This window comes from Doryrhamphus excisus, chromosome 2 (assembly GCF_030265055.1).
Source record: "Doryrhamphus excisus isolate RoL2022-K1 chromosome 2, RoL_Dexc_1.0, whole genome shotgun sequence".
In the NCBI taxonomy this organism is placed as follows: Eukaryota; Metazoa; Chordata; class Actinopteri; order Syngnathiformes; family Syngnathidae; genus Doryrhamphus; species Doryrhamphus excisus.
Window position 1 is genome coordinate 21,145,156 of NC_080467.1, and position 24,823 is coordinate 21,169,978.

General features: G+C 52.2%; 7 non-coding genes across 7 annotated transcripts; all 7 read left to right on the top strand.

Moving 5' to 3' along the window:
• Positions 1 to 72, top strand: trnad-guc (transfer RNA aspartic acid (anticodon GUC)). Its single transcript has one exon. It is a non-coding gene; the product is annotated as a tRNA-Asp (tRNA).
• Positions 73 to 3,273: 3,201 nt separating this feature from the next.
• Positions 3,274 to 3,345, top strand: trnad-guc (transfer RNA aspartic acid (anticodon GUC)). Its single transcript has one exon. It is a non-coding gene; the product is annotated as a tRNA-Asp (tRNA).
• Positions 3,346 to 9,827: 6,482 nt separating this feature from the next.
• Positions 9,828 to 9,899, top strand: trnad-guc (transfer RNA aspartic acid (anticodon GUC)). Its single transcript has one exon. It is a non-coding gene; the product is annotated as a tRNA-Asp (tRNA).
• A 3,201-nt stretch (positions 9,900 to 13,100) lies between these two features.
• Positions 13,101 to 13,172, top strand: trnad-guc (transfer RNA aspartic acid (anticodon GUC)). The gene has a single exon. It is a non-coding gene; the product is annotated as a tRNA-Asp (tRNA).
• A 3,205-nt stretch (positions 13,173 to 16,377) lies between these two features.
• On the top strand, positions 16,378 to 16,449 carry trnad-guc (transfer RNA aspartic acid (anticodon GUC)). Its single transcript has one exon. It is a non-coding gene; the product is annotated as a tRNA-Asp (tRNA).
• Positions 16,450 to 19,656: 3,207 nt separating this feature from the next.
• Positions 19,657 to 19,728, top strand: trnad-guc (transfer RNA aspartic acid (anticodon GUC)). The gene has a single exon. It is a non-coding gene; the product is annotated as a tRNA-Asp (tRNA).
• A 3,211-nt stretch (positions 19,729 to 22,939) lies between these two features.
• trnad-guc (transfer RNA aspartic acid (anticodon GUC)) lies at positions 22,940 to 23,011 on the top strand. Its single transcript has one exon. It is a non-coding gene; the product is annotated as a tRNA-Asp (tRNA).
• The last annotated feature ends 1,812 nt before the right edge of the window (positions 23,012 to 24,823 follow it).

Sequence of the window (24,823 nt, forward strand, 5' to 3'; positions counted from 1 at the left end):
TCCTCGTTAGTATAGTGGACAGTATCTCCGCCTGTCACGCGGAAGACCGGGGTTCGATTCCCCGACGGGGAGTACCTCTTTTGTATGTCACAATGTCAACAAACAAACCCTTCTCATTAGAACAAAACCTCTCTTAATCTTCTTCTCAAGGTGTTCAGGTGTCTTGTACAATCTGACAGTCTTTTGCTGCCAAATCATTCCAGTCGTGGATAATGGAGCTGACCAGGAAAATGCCAGCTGTGGGATTTCAACCAGTGCCTCCTGAGCGTAAGGAACCTTAATCTGGCGCTTTCGATCACTCATCCACCCAACCTAAAACGGTGCCCTGATCAGGAAAAAAAACTGTGACCTTGTGAGGTTCACTGACAACAGAGGACACTCAAAAGGAGCCGCACAAAGCTGGGTACTTGGACAGATGTCAGCAGCAGAGTGGCGCAGCGGTAGCGTGCTGGGCCCATAACCCAGAGGTCGATGGATCGAAACCATCCTCTGCTATGGCTGTACTCCTTACGTGTCTTTTGAAGAGCTTGCAGATGTATGGTCTTTGTTACTTCGCTGACCTGGTCCAGTAAAGAGTTCACGCTTCCTTTACTGCTGTTCTCGATGCATTTATTGCTCTTGAGTGCATTCCCACGCCATTGCGGGACATTGAAGCATCGTGAAACACCGTAACTGTCCTCACTAGTCCATTGTCACTCTTATGGACTTGAAAAATCCCAGCCAGTTTCCATTCGTTTCGGGGAACCTCCTCCTTTTTGACGATCACCACATCTCCAACTTGCATGTTTCTTCTTGGCGTATGCCATCTTTGTCTCAGAGCAGTGTTGGTCAGATACTCCTTCCACCATTTGTTCCAGAACTATTCCGACAAATATTGCAATTATCTCCATCTCATTTTAGTATACAAGTCCATCCATCCATCCATCCATCCATTTTCCTCCGCTTATCCAGGTCCAGGTCGCGGGGGGCAGCAGTCTTAGTAGGGAAGCCCAGATTTCCCGGTCCCCGGCCACCTCCTCCATCTCCACCGGGAGGACACCAAGGTGTTCCCAGGCCAGCTGTGAGACATAATCCCTCCAGCGTGTCCTAGGTCTGCCCCGGGGCCTTTTCCCGGCTGGGTATGCCCGGAACACCTCACCAGGGAGGCGTCCGGGAGGCATCCGGACTAGATGCCCGAGCCACCTCAACTGACTCCTCTCGATGTGAAGGAGAAGCGGCTCTACTCTGAGCCCTCCCGGATGACTGAGCTCCTCACCCTATCTCTTAGAGTGAGTCCAGCTACCCTACGGAGGAAACTCATTTCAGCCGCCTGTATCCGAGATGTCATTCTTTCGGTCATGACCCAAAGCTCATGACCATAGGTGAGGATGGGAACAGAGATCGACCGGTAAATTGAAAGCTTTTTTAACCACGACGGTCCGTTACAGCGACCGCATTACTGCCGAGGCTGCGCCGATCCGTCTGTCGACCTCACGCTCCCACTTTCCCTCACTCGTGACCATACCTAAGATACCTAAACTCCTCCACCTGGGGTAGGACCTCATTCCCAACCCGGAGGGAGCACTCCACCCTTTTACGACTGAGAACCACGGCCTCTGATTTGGAGGTACCGAGTCTCATCCCAGAGGCTTCGCACTCAGATGCAAACCGTCCCAGTAAGCGCTGAAGGTCACAGCCCGTAGAGGCCATAAGAACCACATCATCTGCAAATAGCAGAGATGAGATTCTAAGGCCCCTGAAACAGATTCCCTCAACACCTTGGCTGCGCCTAGAAATTCTGGGATGTCCATAAGTGCACGTGGCACCAGGACACCCTTGGCTGCAGGTCTATGATCGACTTTGCAGTCGTGTCATCAGACCTGCGTCCGCATGTTCTGGACAGGCGGGTGAAGAGAGGGGCTGAGCTGTCAACTGATCACCACCTGGTGATGAGTTGGATTAGATGGCGGGGGAGGATGCAGGACAGACCTGGTAGACCCAAACGAGTAGTGAGGGTGTGCTGGGAACGTCTGGCAGAGTCTCCCGTTTGTCGAGTCTTCAACTCTCACCTCTGGCAGAGCTTCGCCTGCATCCCGGGGGAGGACCGGGATATTGAGTCCGAATGGGCCATATTCCGTGCCTCCATTGCTGAGGCGGCTGACCGGAGCTGCGGCCGCAAGGCGGTCGGTGCCAGTCGTGGCGGCAGGCCCCGAACCCGATGGTGGACACCAGAGGTCAGGGCCGCCATCAAGCTGAAGAAGGAGTCCTATCGAGCATTGATGGCTTGTGGGACTCCGGAAGCAGCTGACAGGTACTGTCAGGCCAAACGGTTTGCGGCTTCTGCGGTTGTCGAGGCAAAAACTCGGGTGTGGGAGGAATTCGGTGAGGCCATGTAGCGCGACTTTTGGTCGGCCTCGAAGGGGTTCTGGCAAACCGTCCGGACCCTCCGAAAAGGGAAGCATTGCCCAGTCCACACTGTTTACAGTGGAGACGGGGCCTGCTGACCTCGACTGGGGATTTGTTTTGGTGAAGTAGGTGCAGACACATCTATTAAAAAATGAAAATACAAAATATACAGTATACAGTATAAATATATGTACACGGTCTGTTTTTTGTTTGTTGTTCCGGAACTGCAGTCTGATTGTTTTTCCTAAGAGTCCAAACTGAGCGTTAATTTAACGCATATAGAGTGTCAAAGTGGCAGGATGAGGCAGAGGTGGGGTGTGAACAGTGTCGGGGGGGGGGGGGGATTCCGGGACTTGTTGATGACGCTGACAGCAGACGGGAAGAAACTGTTCTTGTGGCGTGAGGTTTTGGTCCTGATGGACCGCAGCCTCCTCTCAAAGAGACTGTGTCCGGGGTAAAAAAAAAAAAAACTAGCAAGACAGCCTCAAGATCCAAAAGTGTTAAGGCAGTCCCATAGTGTCCCCACATCATGCCATGTGTCTATTTGCCTTGAGACATGAGTAAATTAGCTTAAATGCTAACATGCTAATGGTCATCATGTTAGCACCAAGCAAGAGAGTTTTTTTTCAGTCGGGTCTAAAAGTGGGGGCAATGTGAAGCTGTGTCTGTGCCACCTACTATGTTGCTGTGTCCCTGGTCCAGTGTGTTCTCATCTTGGGTTGGAATGTCCCCATGCTGGTAACGGGTGGGGAATACAGTCCGTTGATGAGGATAAGCGGGATGGATTTCAGTGGTTAAAGTCTCCAGCTACCATAAAAACGGTCATGGGCCACGAGCCTGTTCTGAATTCCCCTTTGGCCAATCGACACCACATCATCGCCGCAGCAGTCCTCGTTAGTATAGTGGACAGTATCTCCGCCTGTCACGCGGAAGACCGGGGTTCGATTCCCCGACGGGGAGTACCTCTTTTGTATGTCACAATGTCAACAAACAAACCCTTCTCATTAGAACAAAACCTCTCTTAATCTTCTTCTCAAGGTGTTCAGGTGTCTTGTACAATCTGACAGTCTTTTGCTGCCAAATCATTCCAGTCGTGGATAATGGAGCTGACCAGGAAAATGCCAGCTGTGGGATTTCAACCAGTGCCTCCTGAGCGTAAGGAACCTTAATCTGGCGCTTTCGATCACTCATCCACCCAACCTAAAACGGTGCCCTGATCAGGAAAAAAAACTGTGACCTTGTGAGGTTCACTGACAACAGAGGACACTCAAAAGGAGCCGCACAAAGCTGGGTACTTGGACAGATGTCAGCAGCAGAGTGGCGCAGCGGTAGCGTGCTGGGCCCATAACCCAGAGGTCGATGGATCGAAACCATCCTCTGCTATGGCTGTACTCCTTACGTGTCTTTTGAAGAGCTTGCAGATGTATGGTCTTTGTTACTTAGCTGACCTGGTCCAGTAAAGAGTTCACGCTTCCTTTACTGCTGTTCTCGATGCATTTATTGCTCTTGAGTGCATTCCCACGCCATTGCGGGACATTGAAGCATCGTGAAACACCGTAACTGTCCTCACTAGTCCATTGTCACTCTTATGGACTTGAAAAATCCCAGCCAGTTTCCATTCGTTTCGGGGAACCTCCTCCTTTTTGACGATCACCACATCTCCAACTTGCATGTTTCTTCTTGGCGTATGCCATCTTTGTCTCAGAGCAGTGTTGGTCAGATACTCCTTCCACCATTTGTTCCAGAACTATTCCGACAAATATTGCAATTATCTCCATCTCATTTTAGTATACAAGTCCATCCATCCATCCATCCATCCATTTTCCTCCGCTTATCCAGGTCCAGGTCGCGGGGGGCAGCAGTCTTAGTAGGGAAGCCCAGATTTCCCGGTCCCCGGCCACCTCCTCCATCTCCACCGGGAGGACACCAAGGTGTTCCCAGGCCAGCTGTGAGACATAATCCCTCCAGCGTGTCCTAGGTCTGCCCCGGGGCCTTTTCCCGGCTGGGTATGCCCGGAACACCTCACCAGGGAGGCGTCCGGGAGGCATCCGGACTAGATGCCCGAGCCACCTCAACTGACTCCTCTCGATGTGAAGGAGAAGCGGCTCTACTCTGAGCCCTCCCGGATGACTGAGCTCCTCACCCTATCTCTTAGAGTGAGTCCAGCTACCCTACGGAGGAAACTCATTTCAGCCGCCTGTATCCGAGATGTCATTCTTTCGGTCATGACCCAAAGCTCATGACCATAGGTGAGGATGGGAACAGAGATCGACCGGTAAATTGAAAGCTTTTTTAACCACGACGGTCCGTTACAGCGACCGCATTACTGCCGAGGCTGCGCCGATCCGTCTGTCGACCTCACGCTCCCACTTTCCCTCACTCGTGACCATACCTAAGATACCTAAACTCCTCCACCTGGGGTAGGACCTCATTCCCAACCCGGAGGGAGCACTCCACCCTTTTACGACTGAGAACCACGGCCTCTGATTTGGAGGTACCGAGTCTCATCCCAGAGGCTTCGCACTCAGATGCAAACCGTCCCAGTAAGCGCTGAAGGTCACAGCCCGTAGAGGCCATAAGAACCACATCATCTGCAAATAGCAGAGATGAGATTCTAAGGCCCCTGAAACAGATTCCCTCAACACCTTGGCTGCGCCTAGAAATTCTGGGATGTCCATAAGTGCACGTGGCACCAGGACACCCTTGGCTGCAGGTCTATGATCGACTTTGCAGTCGTGTCATCAGACCTGCGTCCGCATGTTCTGGACAGGCGGGTGAAGAGAGGGGCTGAGCTGTCAACTGATCACCACCTGGTGATGAGTTGGATTAGATGGCGGGGGAGGATGCAGGACAGACCTGGTAGACCCAAACGAGTAGTGAGGGTGTGCTGGGAACGTCTGGCAGAGTCTCCCGTTTGTCGAGTCTTCAACTCTCACCTCTGGCAGAGCTTCGCCTGCATCCCGGGGGAGGACCGGGATATTGAGTCCGAATGGGCCATATTCCGTGCCTCCATTGCTGAGGCGGCTGACCGGAGCTGCGGCCGCAAGGCGGTCGGTGCCAGTCGTGGCGGCAGGCCCCGAACCCGATGGTGGACACCAGAGGTCAGGGCCGCCATCAAGCTGAAGAAGGAGTCCTATCGAGCATTGATGGCTTGTGGGACTCCGGAAGCAGCTGACAGGTACTGTCAGGCCAAACGGTTTGCGGCTTCTGCGGTTGTCGAGGCAAAAACTCGGGTGTGGGAGGAATTCGGTGAGGCCATGTAGCGCGACTTTTGGTCGGCCTCGAAGGGGTTCTGGCAAACCGTCCGGACCCTCCGAAAAGGGAAGCATTGCCCAGTCCACACTGTTTACAGTGGAGACGGGGCCTGCTGACCTCGACTGGGGATTTGTTTTGGTGAAGTAGGTGCAGACACATCTATTAAAAAATGAAAATACAAAATATACAGTATACAGTATAAATATATGTACACGGTCTGTTTTTTGTTTGTTGTTCCGGAACTGCAGTCTGATTGTTTTTCCTAAGAGTCCAAACTGAGCGTTAATTTAACGCATATAGAGTGTCAAAGTGGCAGGATGAGGCAGAGGTGGGGTGTGAACAGTGTCGGGGGGGGGGGGGGGGGGATTCCGGGACTTGTTGATGACGCTGACAGCAGACGGGAAGAAACTGTTCTTGTGGCGTGAGGTTTTGGTCCTGATGGACCGCAGCCTCCTCTCAAAGAGACTGTGTCCGGGGTAAAAAAAAAAAAAACTAGCAAGACAGCCTCAAGATCCAAAAGTGTTAAGGCAGTCCCATAGTGTCCCCACATCATGCCATGTGTCTATTTGCCTTGAGACATGAGTAAATTAGCTTAAATGCTAACATGCTAATGGTCATCATGTTAGCACCAAGCAAGAGAGTTTTTTTTCAGTCGGGTCTAAAAGTGGGGGCAATGTGAAGCTGTGTCTGTGCCACCTACTATGTTGCTGTGTCCCTGGTCCAGTGTGTTCTCATCTTGGGTTGGAATGTCCCCATGCTGGTAACGGGTGGGGAATACAGTCCGTTGATGAGGATAAGCGGGATGGATTTCAGTGGTTAAAGTCTCCAGCTACCATAAAAACGGTCATGGGCCACGAGCCTGTTCTGAATTCCCCTTTGGCCAATCGACACCACATCATCGCCGCAGCAGTCCTCGTTAGTATAGTGGACAGTATCGCCGCCTGTCACGCGGAAGACCGGGGTTCGATTCCCCGACGGGGAGTACCTCTTTTGTATGTCACAATGTCAACAAACAAACCCTTCTCATTAGAACAAAACCTCTCTTAATCTTCTTCTCAAGGTGTTCAGGTGTCTTGTACAATCTGACAGTCTTTTGCTGCCAAATCATTCCAGTCGTGGATAATGGAGCTGACCAGGAAAATGCCAGCTGTGGGATTTCAACCAGTGCCTCCTGAGCGTAAGGAACCTTAATCTGGCGCTTTCGATCACTCATCCACCCAACCTAAAACGGTGCCCTGATCAGGAAAAAAAACTGTGACCTTGTGAGGTTCACTGACAACAGAGGACACTCAAAAGGAGCCGCACAAAGCTGGGTACTTGGACAGATGTCAGCAGCAGAGTGGCGCAGCGGTAGCGTGCTGGGCCCATAACCCAGAGGTCGATGGATCGAAACCATCCTCTGCTATGGCTGTACTCCTTACGTGTCTTTTGAAGAGCTTGCAGATGTATGGTCTTTGTTACTTCGCTGACCTGGTCCAGTAAAGAGTTCACGCTTCCTTTACTGCTGTTCTCGATGCATTTATTGCTCTTGAGTGCATTCCCACGCCATTGCGGGACATTGAAGCATCGTGAAACACCGTAACTGTCCTCACTAGTCCATTGTCACTCTTATGGACTTGAAAAATCCCAGCCAGTTTCCATTCGTTTCGGGGAACCTCCTCCTTTTTGACGATCACCACATCTCCAACTTGCATGTTTCTTCTTGGCGTATGCCATCTTTGTCTCAGAGCAGTGTTGGTCAGATACTCCTTCCACCATTTGTTCCAGAACTATTCCGACAAATATTGCAATTATCTCCATCTCATTTTAGTATACAAGTCCATCCATCCATCCATCCATCCATTTTCCTCCGCTTATCCAGGTCCAGGTCGCGGGGGGCAGCAGTCTTAGTAGGGAAGCCCAGATTTCCCGGTCCCCGGCCACCTCCTCCATCTCCACCGGGAGGACACCAAGGTGTTCCCAGGCCAGCTGTGAGACATAATCCCTCCAGCGTGTCCTAGGTCTGCCCCGGGGCCTTTTCCCGGCTGGGTATGCCCGGAACACCTCACCAGGGAGGCGTCCGGGAGGCATCCGGACTAGATGCCCGAGCCACCTCAACTGACTCCTCTCGATGTGAAGGAGAAGCGGCTCTACTCTGAGCCCTCCCGGATGACTGAGCTCCTCACCCTATCTCTTAGAGTGAGTCCAGCTACCCTACGGAGGAAACTCATTTCAGCCGCCTGTATCCGAGATGTCATTCTTTCGGTCATGACCCAAAGCTCATGACCATAGGTGAGGATGGGAACAGAGATCGACCGGTAAATTGAAAGCTTTTTTAACCACGACGGTCCGTTACAGCGACCGCATTACTGCCGAGGCTGCGCCGATCCGTCTGGCGACCTCACGCTCCCACTTTCCCTCACTCGTGACCATACCTAAGATACCTAAACTCCTCCACCTGGGGTAGGACCTCATTCCCAACCCGGAGGGAGCACTCCACCCTTTTACGACTGAGAACCACGGCCTCTGATTTGGAGGTACCGAGTCTCATCCCAGAGGCTTCGCACTCAGATGCAAACCGTCCCAGTAAGCGCTGAAGGTCACAGCCCGTAGAGGCCATAAGAACCACATCATCTGCAAATAGCAGAGATGAGATTCTAAGGCCCCTGAAACAGATTCCCTCAACACCTTGGCTGCGCCTAGAAATTCTGGGATGTCCATAAGTGCACGTGGCACCAGGACACCCTTGGCTGCAGGTCTATGATCGACTTTGCAGTCGTGTCATCAGACCTGCGTCCGCATGTTCTGGACAGGCGGGTGAAGAGAGGGGCTGAGCTGTCAACTGATCACCACCTGGTGATGAGTTGGATTAGATGGCGGGGGAGGATGCAGGACAGACCTGGTAGACCCAAACGAGTAGTGAGGGTGTGCTGGGAACGTCTGGCAGAGTCTCCCGTTTGTCGAGTCTTCAACTCTCACCTCTGGCAGAGCTTCGCCTGCATCCCGGGGGAGGACCGGGATATTGAGTCCGAATGGGCCATATTCCGTGCCTCCATTGCTGAGGCGGCTGACCGGAGCTGCGGCCGCAAGGCGGTCGGTGCCAGTCGTGGCGGCAGGCCCCGAACCCGATGGTGGACACCAGAGGTCAGGGCCGCCATCAAGCTGAAGAAGGAGTCCTATCGAGCATTGATGGCTTGTGGGACTCCGGAAGCAGCTGACAGGTACTGTCAGGCCAAACGGTTTGCGGCTTCTGCGGTTGTCGAGGCAAAAACTCGGGTGTGGGAGGAATTCGGTGAGGCCATGTAGCGCGACTTTTGGTCGGCCTCGAAGGGGTTCTGGCAAACCGTCCGGACCCTCCGAAAAGGGAAGCATTGCCCAGTCCACACTGTTTACAGTGGAGACGGGGCCTGCTGACCTCGACTGGGGATTTGTTTTGGTGAAGTAGGTGCAGACACATCTATTAAAAAATGAAAATACAAAATATACAGTATACAGTATAAATATATGTACACGGTCTGTTTTTTGTTTGTTGTTCCGGAACTGCAGTCTGATTGTTTTTCCTAAGAGTCCAAACTGAGCGTTAATTTAACGCATATAGAGTGTCAAAGTGGCAGGATGAGGCAGAGGTGGGGTGTGAACAGTGTCGGGGGGGGGGGGGGGGGATTCCGGGACTTGTTGATGACGCTGACAGCAGACGGGAAGAAACTGTTCTTGTGGCGTGAGGTTTTGGTCCTGATGGACCGCAGCCTCCTCTCAAAGAGACTGTGTCCGGGGTAAAAAAAAAAAAAAACTAGCAAGACAGCCTCAAGATCCAAAAGTGTTAAGGCAGTCCCATAGTGTCCCCACATCATGCCATGTGTCTATTTGCCTTGAGACATGAGTAAATTAGCTTAAATGCTAACATGCTAATGGTCATCATGTTAGCACCAAGCAAGAGAGTTTTTTTTCAGTCGGGTCTAAAAGTGGGGGCAATGTGAAGCTGTGTCTGTGCCACCTACTATGTTGCTGTGTCCCTGGTCCAGTGTGTTCTCATCTTGGGTTGGAATGTCCCCATGCTGGTAACGGGTGGGGAATACAGTCCGTTGATGAGGATAAGCGGGATGGATTTCAGTGGTTAAAGTCTCCAGCTACCATAAAAACGGTCATGGGCCACGAGCCTGTTCTGAATTCCCCTTTGGCCAATCGACACCACATCATCGCCGCAGCAGTCCTCGTTAGTATAGTGGACAGTATCTCCGCCTGTCACGCGGAAGACCGGGGTTCGATTCCCCGACGGGGAGTACCTCTTTTGTATGTCACAATGTCAACAAACAAACCCTTCTCATTAGAACAAAACCTCTCTTAATCTTCTTCTCAAGGTGTTCAGGTGTCTTGTACAATCTGACAGTCTTTTGCTGCCAAATCATTCCAGTCGTGGATAATGGAGCTGACCAGGAAAATGCCAGCTGTGGGATTTCAACCAGTGCCTCCTGAGCGTAAGGAACCTTAATCTGGCGCTTTCGATCACTCATCCACCCAACCTAAAACGGTGCCCTGATCAGGAAAAAAAACTGTGACCTTGTGAGGTTCACTGACAACAGAGGACACTCAAAAGGAGCCGCACAAAGCTGGGTACTTGGACAGATGTCAGCAGCAGAGTGGCGCAGCGGTAGCGTGCTGGGCCCATAACCCAGAGGTCGATGGATCGAAACCATCCTCTGCTATGGCTGTACTCCTTACGTGTCTTTTGAAGAGCTTGCAGATGTATGGTCTTTGTTACTTCGCTGACCTGGTCCAGTAAAGAGTTCACGCTTCCTTTACTGCTGTTCTCAATGCATTTATTGCTCTTGAGTGCATTCCCACGCCATTGCGGGACATTGAAGCATCGTGAAACACCGTAACTGTCCTCACTAGTCCATTGTCACTCTTATGGACTTGAAAAATCCCAGCCAGTTTCCATTCGTTTCGGGGAACCTCCTCCTTTTTGACGATCACCACATCTCCAACTTGCATGTTTCTTCTTGGCGTATGCCATCTTTGTCTCAGAGCAGTGTTGGTCAGATACTCCTTCCACCATTTGTTCCAGAACTATTCCGACAAATATTGCAATTATCTCCATCTCATTTTAGTATACAAGTCCATCCATCCATCCATCCATCCATTTTCCTCCGCTTATCCAGGTCCAGGTCGCGGGGGGCAGCAGTCTTAGTAGGGAAGCCCAGATTTCCCGGTCCCCGGCCACCTCCTCCATCTCCACCGGGAGGACACCAAGGTGTTCCCAGGCCAGCTGTGAGACATAATCCCTCCAGCGTGTCCTAGGTCTGCCCCGGGGCCTTTTCCCGGCTGGGTATGCCCGGAACACCTCACCAGGGAGGCGTCCGGGAGGCATCCGGACTAGATGCCCGAGCCACCTCAACTGACTCCTCTCGATGTGAAGGAGAAGCGGCTCTACTCTGAGCCCTCCCGGATGACTGAGCTCCTCACCCTATCTCTTAGAGTGAGTCCAGCTACCCTACGGAGGAAACTCATTTCAGCCGCCTGTATCCGAGATGTCATTCTTTCGGTCATGACCCAAAGCTCATGACCATAGGTGAGGATGGGAACAGAGATCGACCGGTAAATTGAAAGCTTTTTTAACCACGACGGTCCGTTACAGCGACCGCATTACTGCCGAGGCTGCGCCGATCCGTCTGTCGACCTCACGCTCCCACTTTCCCTCACTCGTGACCATACCTAAGATACCTAAACTCCTCCACCTGGGGTAGGACCTCATTCCCAACCCGGAGGGAGCACTCCACCCTTTTACGACTGAGAACCACGGCCTCTGATTTGGAGGTACCGAGTCTCATCCCAGAGGCTTCGCACTCAGATGCAAACCGTCCCAGTAAGCGCTGAAGGTCACAGCCCGTAGAGGCCATAAGAACCACATCATCTGCAAATAGCAGAGATGAGATTCTAAGGCCCCTGAAACAGATTCCCTCAACACCTTGGCTGCGCCTAGAAATTCTGGGATGTCCATAAGTGCACGTGGCACCAGGACACCCTTGGCTGCAGGTCTATGATCGACTTTGCAGTCGTGTCATCAGACCTGCATCCGCATGTTCTGGACAGGCGGGTGAAGAGAGGGGCTGAGCTGTCAACTGATCACCACCTGGTGATGAGTTGGATTAGATGGCGGGGGAGGATGCAGGACAGACCTGGTAGACCCAAACGAGTAGTGAGGGTGTGCTGGGAACGTCTGGCAGAGTCTCCCGTTTGTCGAGTCTTCAACTCTCACCTCTGGCAGAGCTTCGCCTGCATCCCGGGGGAGGACCGGGATATTGAGTCCGAATGGGCCATATTCCGTGCCTCCATTGCTGAGGCGGCTGACCGGAGCTGCGGCCGCAAGGCGGTCGGTGCCAGTCGTGGCGGCAGGCCCCGAACCCGATGGTGGACACCAGAGGTCAGGGCCGCCATCAAGCTGAAGAAGGAGTCCTATCGAGCATTGATGGCTTGTGGGACTCCGGAAGCAGCTGACAGGTACTGTCAGGCCAAACGGTTTGCGGCTTCTGCGGTTGTCGAGGCAAAAACTCGGGTGTGGGAGGAATTCGGTGAGGCCATGTAGCGCGACTTTTGGTCGGCCTCGAAGGGGTTCTGGCAAACCGTCCGGACCCTCCGAAAAGGGAAGCATTGCCCAGTCCACACTGTTTACAGTGGAGATGGGGCCTGCTGACCTCGACTGGGGATTTGTTTTGGTGAAGTAGGTGCAGACACATCTATTAAAAAATGAAAATACAAAATATACAGTATACAGTATAAATATATGTACACGGTCTGTTTTTTGTTTGTTGTTCCGGAACTGCAGTCTGATTGTTTTTCCTAAGAGTCCAAACTGAGCGTTAATTTAACGCATATAGAGTGTCAAAGTGGCAGGATGAGGCAGAGGTGGGGTGTGAACAGTGTCGGGGGGGGGGGGGGATTCCGGGACTTGTTGATGACGCTGACAGCAGACGGGAAGAAACTGTTCTTGTGGCGTGAGGTTTTGGTCCTGATGGACCGCAGCCTCCTCTCAAAGAGACTGTGTCCGGGGTAAAAAAAAAAAAAACTAGCAAGACAGCCTCAAGATCCAAAAGTGTTAAGGCAGTCCCATAGTGTCCCCACATCATGCCATGTGTCTATTTGCCTTGAGACATGAGTAAATTAGCTTAAATGCTAACATGCTAATGGTCATCATGTTAGCACCAAGCAAGAGAGTTTTTTTTCAGTCGGGTCTAAAAGTGGGGGCAATGTGAAGCTGTGTCTGTGCCACCTACTATGTTGCTGTGTCCCTGGTCCAGTGTGTTCTCATCTTGGGTTGGAATGTCCCCATGCTGGTAACGGGTGGGGAATACAGTCCGTTGATGAGGATAAGCGGGATGGATTTCAGTGGTTAAAGTCTCCAGCTACCATAAAAACGGTCATGGGCCACGAGCCTGTTCTGAATTCCCCTTTGGCCAATCGACACCACATCATCGCAGCAGCAGTCCTCGTTAGTATAGTGGACAGTATCTCCGCCTGTCACGCGGAAGACCGGGGTTCGATTCCCCGACGGGGAGTACCTCTTTTGTATGTCACAATGTCAACAAACAAACCCTTCTCATTAGAACAAAACCTCTCTTAATCTTCTTCTCAAGGTGTTCAGGTGTCTTGTACAATCTGACAGTCTTTTGCTGCCAAATCATTCCAGTCGTGGATAATGGAGCTGACCAGGAAAATGCCAGCTGTGGGATTTCAACCAGTGCCTCCTGAGCGTAAGGAACCTTAATCTGGCGCTTTCGATCACTCATCCACCCAACCTAAAACGGTGCCCTGATCAGGAAAAAAAACTGTGACCTTGTGAGGTTCACTGACAACAGAGGACACTCAAAAAGCGGCCGCACAAAGCTGGGTACTTGGACAGATGTCAGCAGCAGAGTGGCGCAGCGGTAGCGTGCTGGGCCCATAACCCAGAGGTCGATGGATCGAAACCATCCTCTGCTATGGCTGTACTCCTTACGTGTCTTTTGAAGAGCTTGCAGATGTATGGTCTTTGTTACTTCGCTGACCTGGTCCAGTAAAGAGTTCACGCTTCCTTTACTGCTGTTCTCGATGCATTTATTGCTCTTGAGTGCATTCCCACGCCATTGCGGGACATTGAAGCATCGTGAAACACCGTAACTGTCCTCACTAGTCCATTGTCACTCTTATGGACTTGAAAAATCCCAGCCAGTTTCCATTCGTTTCGGGGAACCTCCTCCTTTTTGACGATCACCACATCTCCAACTTGCATGTTTCTTCTTGGCGTATGCCATCTTTGTCTCAGAGCAGTGTTGGTCAGATACTCCTTCCACCATTTGTTCCAGAACTATTCCGACAAATATTGCAATTATCTCCATCTCATTTTAGTATACAAGTCCATCCATCCATCCATCCATCCATTTTCCTCCGCTTATCCAGGTCCAGGTCGCGGGGGGCAGCAGTCTTAGTAGGGAAGCCCAGATTTCCCGGTCCCCGGCCACCTCCTCCATCTCCACCGGGAGGACACCAAGGTGTTCCCAGGCCAGCTGTGAGACATAATCCCTCCAGCGTGTCCTAGGTCTGCCCCGGGGCCTTTTCCCGGCTGGGTATGCCCGGAACACCTCACCAGGGAGGCGTCCGGGAGGCATCCGGACTAGATGCCCGAGCCACCTCAACTGACTCCTCTCGATGTGAAGGAGAAGCGGCTCTACTCTGAGCCCTCCCGGATGACTGAGCTCCTCACCCTATCTCTTAGAGTGAGTCCAGCTACCCTACGGAGGAAACTCATTTCAGCCGCCTGTATCCGAGATGTCATTCTTTCGGTCATGACCCAAAGCTCATGACCATAGGTGAGGATGGGAACAGAGATCGACCGGTAAATTGAAAGCTTTTTTAACCACGACGGTCCGTTACAGCGACCGCATTACTGCCGAGGCTGCGCCGATCCGTCTGTCGACCTCACGCTCCCACTTTCCCTCACTCGTGACCATACCTAAGATACCTAAACTCCTCCACCTGGGGTAGGACCTCATTCCCAACCCGGAGGGAGCACTCCACCCTTTTACGACTGAGAACCACGGCCTCTGATTTGGAGGTACCGAGTCTCATCCCAGAGGCTTCGCACTCAGATGCAAACCGTCCCAGTAAGCGCTGAAGGTCACAGCCCGTAGAGGCCATAAGAACCACATCATCTGCAAATAGCAGAGATGAGATTCTAAGGCCCCTGAAACAGATTCCCTCAACACCTTGGCTGCGCCTAGAAATTCTGGGATGTCCATAAGTGCACGTGGCACCAGGACACCCTTGGCTGCAGGTCTATGATCGACTTTGCAGTCGTGTCATCAGACCTGCGTCCGCATGTTCTGGACAGGCGGGTGAAGAGAGGGGCTGAGCTGTCAACTGATCACCACCTGGTGATGAGTTGGATTAGATGGCGGGGGAGGATGCAGGACAGACCTGGTAGACCCAAACGAGTAGTGAGGGTGTGCTGGGAACGTCTGGCAGAGTCTCCCGTTTGTCGAGTCTTCAACTCTCACCTCTGGCAGAGCTTCGCCTGCATCCCGGGGGAGGACCGGGATATTGAGTCCGAATGGGCCATATTCCGTGCCTCCATTGCTGAGGCGGCTGACCGGAGCTGCGGCCGCAAGGCGGTCGGTGCCAGTCGTGGCGGCAGGCCCCGAACCCGATGGTGGACACCAGAGGTCAGGGCCGCCATCAAGCTGAAGAAGGAGTCCTATCGAGCATTGATGGCTTGTGGGACTCCGGAAGCAGCTGACAGGTACTGTCAGGCCAAACGGTTTGCGGCTTCTGCGGTTGTCGAGGCAAAAACTCGGGTGTGGGAGGAATTCGGTGAGGCCATGTAGCGCGACTTTTGGTCGGCCTCGAAGGGGTTCTGGCAAACCGTCCGGACCCTCCGAAAAGGGAAGCATTGCCCAGTCCACACTGTTTACAGTGGAGACGGGGCCTGCTGACCTCGACTGGGGATTTGTTTTGGTGAAGTAGGTGCAGACACATCTATTAAAAAATGAAAATACAAAATATACAGTATACAGTATAAATATATGTACACGGTCTGTTTTTTGTTTGTTGTTCCGGAACTGCAGTCTGATTGTTTTTCCTAAGAGTCCAAACTGAGCGTTAATTTAACGCATATAGAGTGTCAAAGTGGCAGGATGAGGCAGAGGTGGGGTGTGAACAGTGTCGGGGGGGGGGGGGGGGGATTCCGGGACTTGTTGATGACGCTGACAGCAGACGGGAAGAAACTGTTCTTGTGGCGTGAGGTTTTGGTCCTGATGGACCGCAGCCTCCTCTCAAAGAGACTGTGTCCGGGGTAAAAAAAAAAAAAACTAGCAAGACAGCCTCAAGATCCAAAAGTGTTAAGGCAGTCCCATAGTGTCCCCACATCATGCCATGTGTCTATTTGCCTTGAGACATGAGTAAATTAGCTTAAATGCTAACATGCTAATGGTCATCATGTTAGCACCAAGCAAGAGAGTTTTTTTTCAGTCGGGTCTAAAAGTGGGGGCAATGTGAAGCTGTGTCTGTGCCACCTACTATGTTGCTGTGTCCCTGGTCCAGTGTGTTCTCATCTTGGGTTGGAATGTCCCCATGCTGGTAACGGGTGGGGAATACAGTCCGTTGATGAGGATAAGCGGGATGGATTTCAGTGGTTAAAGTCTCCAGCTACCATAAAAACGGTCATGGGCCACGAGCCTGTTCTGAATTCCCCTTTGGCCAATCGACACCACATCATCGCCGCAGCAGTCCTCGTTAGTATAGTGGACAGTATCTCCGCCTGTCACGCGGAAGACCGGGGTTCGATTCCCCGACGGGGAGTACCTCTTTTGTATGTCACAATGTCAACAAACAAACCCTTCTCATTAGAACAAAACCTCTCTTAATCTTCTTCTCAAGGTGTTCAGGTGTCTTGTACAATCTGACAGTCTTTTGCTGCCAAATCATTCCAGTCGTGGATAATGGAGCTGACCAGGAAAATGCCAGCTGTGGGATTTCAACCAGTGCCTCCTGAGCGTAAGGAACCTTAATCTGGCGCTTTCGATCACTCATCCACCCAACCTAAAACGGTGCCCTGATCAGGAAAAAAAACTGTGACCTTGTGAGGTTCACTGACAACAGAGGACACTCAAAAGGAGCCGCACAAAGCTGGGTACTTGGACAGATGTCAGCAGCAGAGTGGCGCAGCGGTAGCGTGCTGGGCCCATAACCCAGAGGTCGATGGATCGAAACCATCCTCTGCTATGGCTGTACTCCTTACGTGTCTTTTGAAGAGCTTGCAGATGTATGGTCTTTGTTACTTCGCTGACCTGGTCCAGTAAAGAGTTCACGCTTCCTTTACTGCTGTTCTCGATGCATTTATTGCTCTTGAGTGCATTCCCACGCCATTGCGGGACATTGAAGCATCGTGAAACACCGTAACTGTCCTCACTAGTCCATTGTCACTCTTATGGACTTGAAAAATCCCAGCCAGTTTCCATTCGTTTCGGGGAACCTCCTCCTTTTTGACGATCACCACATCTCCAACTTGCATGTTTCTTCTTGGCGTATGCCATCTTTGTCTCAGAGCAGTGTTGGTCAGATACTCCTTCCACCATTTGTTCCAGAACTATTCCGACAAATATTGCAATTATCTCCATCTCATTTTAGTATACAAGTCCATCCATCCATCCATCCATCCATTTTCCTCCGCTTATCCAGGTCCAGGTCGCGGGGGGCAGCAGTCTTAGTAGGGAAGCCCAGATTTCCCGGTCCCCGGCCACCTCCTCCATCTCCACCGGGAGGACACCAAGGTGTTCCCAGGCCAGCTGTGAGACATAATCCCTCCAGCGTGTCCTAGGTCTGCCCCGGGGCCTTTTCCCGGCTGGGTATGCCCGGAACACCTCACCAGGGAGGCGTCCGGGAGGCATCCGGACTAGATGCCCGAGCCACCTCAACTGACTCCTCTCGATGTGAAGGAGAAGCGGCTCTACTCTGAGCCCTCCCGGATGACTGAGCTCCTCACCCTATCTCTTAGAGTGAGTCCAGCTACCCTACGGAGGAAACTCATTTCAGCCGCCTGTATCCGAGATGTCATTCTTTCGGTCATGACCCAAAGCTCATGACCATAGGTGAGGATGGGAACAGAGATCGACCGGTAAATTGAAAGCTTTTTTAACCACGACGGTCCGTTACAGCGACCGCATTACTGCCGAGGCTGCGCCGATCCGTCTGTCGACCTCACGCTCCCACTTTCCCTCACTCGTGACCATACCTAAGATACCTAAACTCCTCCACCTGGGGTAGGACCTCATTCCCAACCCGGAGGGAGCACTCCACCCTTTTACGACTGAGAACCACGGCCTCTGATTTGGAGGTACCGAGTCTCATCCCAGAGGCTTCGCACTCAGATGCAAACCGTCCCAGTAAGCGCTGAAGGTCACAGCCCGTAGAGGCCATAAGAACCACATCATCTGCAAATAGCAGAGATGAGATTCTAAGGCCCCTGAAACAGATTCCCTCAACACCTTGGCTGCGCCTAGAAATTCTGGGATGTCCATAAGTGCACGTGGCACCAGGACACCCTTGGCTGCAGGTCTATGATCGACTTTGCAGTCGTGTCATCAGACCTGCGTCCGCATGTTCTGGACAGGCGGGTGAAGAGAGGGGCTGAGCTGTCAACTGATCACCACCTGGTGATGAGTTGGATTAGATGGCGGGGGAGGATGCAGGACAGACCTGGTAGACCCAAACGAGTAGTGAGGGTGTGCTGGGAACGTCTGGCAGAGTCTCCCGTTTGTCGAGTCTTCAACTCTCACCTCTGGCAGAGCTTCGCCTGCATCCCGGGGGAGGACCGGGATATTGAGTCCGAATGGGCCATATTCCGTGCCTCCATTGCTGAGGCGGCTGACCGGAGCTGCGGCCGCAAGGCGGTCGGTGCCAGTCGTGGCGGCAGGCCCCGAACCCGATGGTGGACACCAGAGGTCAGGGCCGCCATCAAGCTGAAGAAGGAGTCCTATCGAGCATTGATGGCTTGTGGGACTCCGGAAGCAGCTGACAGGTACTGTCAGGCCAAACGGTTTGCGGCTTCTGCGGTTGTCGAGGCAAAAACTCGGGTGTGGGAGGAATTCGGTGAGGCCATGTAGCGCGACTTTTGGTCGGCCTCGAAGGGGTTCTGGCAAACCGTCCGGACCCTCCGAAAAGGGAAGCATTGCCCAGTCCACACTGTTTACAGTGGAGACGGGGCCTGCTGACCTCGACTGGGGATTTGTTTTGGTGAAGTAGGTGCAGACACATCTATTAAAAAATGAAAATACAAAATATACAGTATACAGTATAAATATATGTACACGGTCTGTTTTTTGTTTGTTGTTCCGGAACTGCAGTCTGATTGTTTTTCCTAAGAGTCCAAACTGAGCGTTAATTTAACGCATATAGAGTGTCAAAGTGGCAGGATGAGGCAGAGGTGGGGTGTGAACAGTGTCGGGGGGGGGGGGGGGGGGGGATTCCGGGACTTGTTGATGACGCTGACAGCAGACGGGAAGAAACTGTTCTTGTGGCGTGAGGTTTTGGTCCTGATGGACCGCAGCCTCCTCTCAAAGAGACTGTGTCCGGGGTAAAAAAAAAAAAAACTAGCAAGACAGCCTCAAGATCCAAAAGTGTTAAGGCAGTCCCATAGTGTCCCCACATCATGCCATGTGTCTATTTGCCTTGAGACATGAGTAAATTAGCTTAAATGCTAACATGCTAATGGTCATCATGTTAGCACCAAGCAAGAGAGTTTTTTTTCAGTCGGGTCTAAAAGTGGGGGCAATGTGAAGCTGTGTCTGTGCCACCTACTATGTTGCTGTGTCCCTGGTCCAGTGTGTTCTCATCTTGGGTTGGAATGTCCCCATGCTGGTAACGGGTGGGGAATACAGTCCGTTGATGAGGATAAGCGGGATGGATTTCAGTGGTTAAAGTCTCCAGCTACCATAAAAACGGTCATGGGCCACGAGCCTGTTCTGAATTCCCCTTTGGCCAATCGACACCACATCATCGCCGCAGCAGTCCTCGTTAGTATAGTGGACAGTATCTCCGCCTGTCACGCGGAAGACCGGGGTTCGATTCCCCGACGGGGAGTACCTCTTTTGTATGTCACAATGTCAACAAACAAACCCTTCTCATTAGAACAAAACCTCTCTTAATCTTCTTCTCAAGGTGTTCAGGTGTCTTGTACAATCTGACAGTCTTTTGCTGCCAAATCATTCCAGTCGTGGATAATGGAGCTGACCAGGAAAATGCCAGCTGTGGGATTTCAACCAGTGCCTCCTGAGCGTAAGGAACCTTAATCTGGCGCTTTCGATCACTCATCCACCCAACCTAAAACGGTGCCCTGATCAGGAAAAAAAACTGTGACCTTGTGAGGTTCACTGACAACAGAGGACACTCAAAAGGAGCCGCACAAAGCTGGGTACTTGGACAGATGTCAGCAGCAGAGTGGCGCAGCGGTAGCGTGCTGGGCCCATAACCCAGAGGTCGATGGATCGAAACCATCCTCTGCTATGGCTGTACTCCTTACGTGTCTTTTGAAGAGCTTGCAGATGTATGGTCTTTGTTACTTCGCTGACCTGGTCCAGTAAAGAGTTCACGCTTCCTTTACTGCTGTTCTCGATGCATTTATTGCTCTTGAGTGCATTCCCACGCCATTGCGGGACATTGAAGCATCGTGAAACACCGTAACTGTCCTCACTAGTCCATTGTCACTCTTATGGACTTGAAAAATCCCAGCCAGTTTCCATTCGTTTCGGGGAACCTCCTCCTTTTTGACGATCACCACATCTCCAACTTGCATGTTTCTTCTTGGCGTATGCCATCTTTGTCTCAGAGCAGTGTTGGTCAGATACTCCTTCCACCATTTGTTCCAGAACTATTCCGACAAATATTGCAATTATCTCCATCTCATTTTAGTATACAAGTCCATCCATCCATCCATCCATCCATTTTCCTCCGCTTATCCAGGTCCAGGTCGCGGGGGGCAGCAGTCTTAGTAGGGAAGCCCAGATTTCCCGGTCCCCGGCCACCTCCTCCATCTCCACCGGGAGGACACCAAGGTGTTCCCAGGCCAGCTGTGAGACATAATCCCTCCAGCGTGTCCTAGGTCTGCCCCGGGGCCTTTTCCCGGCTGGGTATGCCCGGAACACCTCACCAGGGAGGCGTCCGGGAGGCATCCGGACTAGATGCCCGAGCCACCTCAACTGACTCCTCTCGATGTGAAGGAGAAGCGGCTCTACTCTGAGCCCTCCCGGATGACTGAGCTCCTCACCCTATCTCTTAGAGTGAGTCCAGCTACCCTACGGAGGAAACTCATTTCAGCCGCCTGTATCCGAGATGTCATTCTTTCGGTCATGACCCAAAGCTCATGACCATAGGTGAGGATGGGAACAGAGATCGACCGGTAAATTGAAAGCTTTTTTAACCACGACGGTCCGTTACAGCGACCGCATTACTGCCGAGGCTGCGCCGATCCGTCTGTCGACCTCACGCTCCCACTTTCCCTCACTCGTGACCATACCTAAGATACCTAAACTCCTCCACCTGGGGTAGGACCTCATTCCCAACCCGGAGGGAGCACTCCACCCTTTTACGACTGAGAACCACGGCCTCTGATTTGGAGGTACCGAGTCTCATCCCAGAGGCTTCGCACTCAGATGCAAACCGTCCCAGTAAGCGCTGAAGGTCACAGCCCGTAGAGGCCATAAGAACCACATCATCTGCAAATAGCAGAGATGAGATTCTAAGGCCCCTGAAACAGATTCCCTCAACACCTTGGCTGCGCCTAGAAATTCTGGGATGTCCATAAGTGCACGTGGCACCAGGACACCCTTGGCTGCAGGTCTATGATCGACTTTGCAGTCGTGTCATCAGACCTGCGTCCGCATGTTCTGGACAGGCGGGTGAAGAGAGGGGCTGAGCTGTCAACTGATCACCACCTGGTGATGAGTTGGATTAGATGGCGGGGGAGGATGCAGGACAGACCTGGTAGACCCAAACGAGTAGTGAGGGTGTGCTGGGAACGTCTGGCAGAGTCTCCCGTTTGTCGAGTCTTCAACTCTCACCTCTGGCAGAGCTTCGCCTGCATCCCGGGGGAGGACCGGGATATTGAGTCCGAATGGGCCATATTCCGTGCCTCCATTGCTGAGGCGGCTGACCGGAGCTGCGGCCGCAAGGCGGTCGGTGCCAGTCGTGGCGGCAGGCCCCGAACCCGATGGTGGACACCAGAGGTCAGGGCCGCCATCAAGCTGAAGAAGGAGTCCTATCGAGCATTGATGGCTTGTGGGACTCCGGAAGCAGCTGACAGGTACTGTCAGGCCAAACGGTTTGCGGCTTCTGCGGTTGTCGAGGCAAAAACTCGGGTGTGGGAGGAATTCGGTGAGGCCATGTAGCGCGACTTTTGGTCGGCCTCGAAGGGGTTCTGGCAAACCGTCCGGACCCTCCGAAAAGGGAAGCATTGCCCAGTCCACACTGTTTACAGTGGAGACGGGGCCTGCTGACCTCGACTGGGGATTTGTTTTGGTGAAGTAGGTGCAGACACATCTATTAAAAAATGAAAATACAAAATATACAGTATACAGTATAAATATATGTACACGGTCTGTTTTTTGTTTGTTGTTCCGGAACTGCAGTCTGATTGTTTTTCCTAAGAGTCCAAACTGAGCGTTAATTTAACGCATATAGAGTGTCAAAGTGGCAGGATGAGGCAGAGGTGGGGTGTGAACAGTGTCGGGGGGGGGGGGGGGGGGGGGGGATTCCGGGACTTGTTGATGACGCTGACAGCAGACGGGAAGAAACTGTTCTTGTGGCGTGAGGTTTTGGTCCTGATGGACCGCAGCCTCCTCTCAAAGAGACTGTGTCCGGGGTAAAAAAAAAAAAGAACTAGCAAGACAGCCTCAAGATCCAAAAGTGTTAAGGCAGTCCCATAGTGTCCCCACATCATGCCATGTGTCTATTTGCCTTGAGACATGAGTAAATTAGCTTAAATGCTAACATGCTAATGGTCATCATGTTAGCACCAAGCAAGAGAGTCTTTTTTCAGTCGGGTCTAAAAGTGGGGGCAATGTGAAGCTGTGTCTGTGCCACCTACTATGTTGCTGTGTCCCTGGTCCAGTGTGTTCTCATCTTGGGTTGGAATGTCCCCATGCTGGTAACGGGTGGGGAATACAGTCCGTTGATGAGGATAAGCGGGATGGATTTCAGTGGTTAAAGTCTCCAGCTACCATAAAAACGGTCATGGGCCACGAGCCTGTTCTGAATTCCCCTTTGGCCAATCGACACCACATCATCGCAGCAGCAGTCCTCGTTAGTATAGTGGAGAGTATCTCCGCCTGTCACGCGGAAGACCGGGGTTCGATTCCCCGACGGGGAGTCCCTCTTTTGTATGTCACAATGTCAACAAACAAACCCTTCTCATTAGAACAAAACCTCTCTTAATCTTCTTCTCAAGGTGTTCAGGTGTCTTGTACAATCTGACAGTCTTTTGCTGCCAAATCATTCCAGTCGTGGATAATGGAGCTGACCAGGAAAATGCCAGCTGTGGGATTTCAACCAGTGCCTCCTGAGCGTAAGGAACCTTAATCTGGCGCTTTCGATCACTCATCCACCCAACCTAAAACGGTGCCCTGATCAGGAAAAAAAACTGTGACCTTGTGAGGTTCACTGACAACAGAGGACACTCAAAAGGAGCCGCACAAAGCTGGGTACTTGGACAGATGTCAGCAGCAGAGTGGCGCAGCGGTAGCGTGCTGGGCCCATAACCCAGAGGTCGATGGATCGAAACCATCCTCTGCTATGGCTGTACTCCTTACGTGTCTTTTGAAGAGCTTGCAGATGTATGGTCTTTGTTACTTAGCTGACCTGGTCCAGTAAAGAGTTCACGCTTCCTTTACTGCTGTTCTCGATGCATTTATTGCTCTTGAGTGCATTCACACGCCATTGCGGGACATTGAAGCATCGTGAAACACCGTAACTGTCCTCACTAGTCCATTGTCACTCTTATGGACTTGAAAAATCCCAGCCAGTTTCCATTCGTTTCGGGGAACCTCCTCCTTTTTGACGATCACCACATCTCCAACTTGCATGTTTCTTCTTGGCGTATGCCATCTTTGTCTCAGAGCAGTGTTGGTCAGATACTCCTTCCACCATTTGTTCCAGAACTATTCCGACAAATATTGCAATTATCTCCATCTCATTTTAGTATACAAGTCCATCCATCCATCCATCCATCCATTTTCCTCCGCTTATCCAGGTCCAGGTCGCGGGGGGCAGCAGTCTTAGTAGGGAAGCCCAGATTTCCCGGTCCCCGGCCACCTCCTCCATCTCCACCGGGAGGACACCAAGGTGTTCCCAGGCCAGCTGTGAGACATAATCCCTCCAGCGTGTCCTAGGTCTGCCCCGGGGCCTTTTCCCGGCTGGGTATGCCCGGAACACCTCACCAGGGAGGCGTCCGGGAGGCATCCGGACTAGATGCCCGAGCCACCTCAACTGACTCCTCTCGATGTGAAGGAGAAGCGGCTCTACTCTGAGCCCTCCCGGATGACTGAGCTCCTCACCCTATCTCTTAGAGTGAGTCCAGCTACCCTACGGAGGAAACTCATTTCAGCCGCCTGTATCCGAGATGTCATTCTTTCGGTCATGACCCAAAGCTCATGACCATAGGTGAGGATGGGAACAGAGATCGACCGGTAAATTGAAAGCTTTTTTAACCACGACGGTCCGTTACAGCGACCGCATTACTGCCGAGGCTGCGCCGATCCGTCTGTCGACCTCACGCTCCCACTTTCCCTCACTCGTGACCATACCTAAGATACCTAAACTCCTCCACCTGGGGTAGGACCTCATTCCCAACCCGGAGGGAGCACTCCACCCTTTTACGACTGAGAACCACGGCCTCTGATTTGGAGGTACCGAGTCTCATCCCAGAGGCTTCGCACTCAGATGCAAACCGTCCCAGTAAGCGCTGAAGGTCACAGCCCGTAGAGGCCATAAGAACCACATCATCTGCAAATAGCAGAGATGAGATTCTAAGGCCCCTGAAACAGATTCCCTCAACACCTTGGCTGCGCCTAGAAATTCTGGGATGTCCATAAGTGCACGTGGCACCAGGACACCCTTGGCTGCAGGTCTATGATCGACTTTGCAGTCGTGTCATCAGACCTGCGTCCGCATGTTCTGGACAGGC